This window comes from Mus caroli, chromosome 4 (genome assembly GCF_900094665.2).
Source record: "Mus caroli chromosome 4, CAROLI_EIJ_v1.1, whole genome shotgun sequence".
Lineage (NCBI taxonomy): Eukaryota > Metazoa > Chordata > Mammalia > Rodentia > Muridae > Mus > Mus caroli.
Genome location: NC_034573.1, coordinates 123,441,598 through 123,444,827, shown reverse-complemented (window position 1 = coordinate 123,444,827; position 3,230 = coordinate 123,441,598).

Sequence of the window (3,230 nt, the reverse complement as noted above, 5' to 3'; positions counted from 1 at the left end):
GCTTTGCTTTGCTTTGCTTTGCTTTGCTTTGCTTTGCTTTGCTTTGCTTTGCTTTGCTTTGCTTTGCTTTGCTTTGCTTTGCTTTGCTTTGCTTTGCTTGAAGCAGTGTCCCTCACTGAACCCAGCACTCACCTGCAGCCTAAACTGGCCCAGCCTCCCCGACCTCCACCAGTGGGCCCAGTGGATCTGAACTCAGGCCCCCAGGCTTGCACAGCGGGTGTTTCCCCTGAGCCCTGGTAGTTGTAAATAATATGTTCAGGGTTAGAGATGGCTCAGTGGGGAAAGGTGCTTGCTGCCAAACCTAGAAAGAGAGAAACTACTGCCACACAATGGCTTGAGCACACACAAAATACATTTAATACAATAAATACTTGAATAAGAAAAACTATTTAACAAAAGAACTACGTACTTTGTACAGGCTTTTCTCTTCTGTTAAAACTCATTGACTTGGGGCTGGAGAGGTGGCTCAGCAGTTAAGAGCACTGGCTATTCTTCCAGAGGACCCAGGTTCAATTCCTAGCACCCACGTGTTAACTCACAACCATCTATAACTCCAGCTCCTGGGCCTCCAAGGGCACCAGACATACACATGATACACAGACACATTGAAAAAATACCCATACATATAAATGCATAAATATTTTTTAAAAAATCATTGACTGGGCATAGTGGCATATACCAATGGTCCAAACTACCTAGGAGGCTGAGGCAGGAGAATCACTTGATCATAATTCAAGTCCTGTCCCTGGTAACAAAGAAGCTCTCCTCTCTTAAACAGTTCATAGTAATGTGTCACGTGCCCCTCTTGGTTTTCATAAGACTGACTGGTAAATTAGCCACAAGTTTTGTTCTTCTTTTTCAGCATCCATTAGCATCATATCCTGTCTCCTGTACCAACTAGAGTCCCGGAGATATTAGTACACGTTAAATTTACTAAACACTGCTTAGTGATTGTAAATTTTTCTCATAACTTGCAATTGTAATGGCTATCAGAGGACTTGCAGTAGAGAAATCCGCTGACTTTTGTTTGGTCCTTGTACTTCATCAATCCTTTGTAAATGGAAGGTTGTAATTCAAGGGTCCTTTCCACATGAATCCTTCTATAACTGGCTCAGGCAGAATCCAGTGTCCCTGCTGCTGAACTCAAGTAGCTCAGAGCTACATTGTTAATGCCATAAAATGTTACTCTCTGATCCTGTTTTGATATAATTCTTTGATTGCAGGAGACAGAAAACATCTCTGTCTTAAATAAATAAAGGAATTCGAATCTGTTTGTTTGTTTCCAGTCAGGTGTCACTGTGTAGCTGTGAGACTCTCCTGCCTCTGTCTTCCCAGTACTGGGATTTAAGGTGTGCACCACCATGACAGGCCGTCTTGTGTTTGAGATGAGGTAGGAGTACTTGAACTGAGATAAAAAAAAGAAAGAAAGAAAGAAAGAAAGAAAGAAAGAAAAGAAAGGAAAGGAAAAGAAGAGAAAAGAAAAGTCACTTTCCTGGTGACTAGAATAGACTTTGAGGGGTCATAAAAAATTAAAATTTTAAAAAATGTGCATTGGTGTTTTTTTGTTTTTGTTTTGTTTTTTTTTTTTTTTAGAAAGTCTTTATTAGCTGGCTGGCTACCACACTGGGATATGGAATCCCAGTGAGCCTCCATGTGGTTGCTGGGATTTGAACTCAGGACCTTCAGAAGAGCAGTCAGTGCTCTTAACCACTGAGCCATCTCTTCAGCCCTGTACATTGGTGTTTTGCCTGCATGTATGATTGTGAAAAATGTGAGCTGCCATATGGGTAATGGGACTTGAACCCAGGTTCTCTAGAAGAGCAGCCAATGTTCTTATCCACCGAACCACCTCTCCAGCCCCTTATTATATAATTTAGGCAGACCTTGAAACTCATAGGAATTCTACCTCAGCCTCTGGAATGCTGGAATTGAAGGTTTCTACCACCAAATATGGCTATATATGTATGCTTTAAGAGAGCAGATGGGGGGCTGGTGAGATGGCTCAGTGGGTAAGAGCACCCGACTGCTCTTCCGAAGGTCCAGAGTTCAAATCCCAGCAACCACATGGTGGCTCACAACCATCCGTAACGAGATCTGGCGCCCTCTTCTGGAGTGTCTGAAGACAGCTACAGTGTGCTTATNTATAATAAATAAATAAATCTTTAAAAAAAAAAGAGAGAGCAGATGGTAGTTTGGTATATTCAGGATATCAGCCATTTTCCCATATTAATGTCCCCTATTTAGCATATTTAGCACACACCAGGTTATGGTGTGCAGGCGGAGGTCCGAGAACAACATAGAAAGTCAGTTCTTCTCTTCCATGGCGGTTCCAGGGCCTCAACGCAGGTCACTGGCCTGCTCAGGGGGCACCTCTACCTGCTGAGCCATCCTGCTGGCCCAAATGTCCTCATTTTAGAAACCCTTCCCACAGCCAATCATGGTGAATGACCCTGTGCCCCTGCCTGTGGGACAGGAGGAAAGAGTCCTCCATGGATCTAATGACTTCCCTTGCAGAAATATAGTGGAATGGGCTCTCAGGGTGGGGCTGGCGGCTGTGTGATTTCAGCCACTCCTCAACTGAGCAGGGCAGGGCCTGCTGGATGGGATGCTTTAAAAGCCACCCTCTAAAGACACTGAAGAACAAATGAACTGGGCTTCTATTTGAAGGACATTGGAGTGAGGAGCCCAGGACTCCTGACAGTTTTGTCTGAGGCAATTCTGATTCTGGAGTGATAAGGAGGAATGTACAATGTAATTTTGGCAGTCACAAGAGCCCGAAGGGACAAAAATTGGAATCCAGGACCCATAAAGGGAGTTCAGAGCCCATAAAGGGTAATTACCCTGACAAATCATACTGTTTGGGTCCAAGATTAAAATGCTGCACAGAGTGGTATAAGGCACACGGAAGTAAACTAGTTTCACACAGAACAACAGGCTGCATCCAAGTCGTCCAGCAGGCACAGGAGAACTCAAGGACGACAGTTAACAATCTATGGCAGCACTTGGGAGGCAGAGACCGCAGATCTGAGTTCCACACCATCCTGATCTCCCTGACTAGTTCCAGGACAGCTAGAGTTACACAGAGAAACCTGTCTCAAAAAAACTAACTAACTAACTAAAGTTAAAAAATTAAAACAGCCGGGCGTGGTGGCGCACGCCTTTAATCCCAGCACTCGGGAGGCAGAGGCAGGCGGATTTCTGAGTTCGAGGCCAGCCTAGTCTACAAAGTG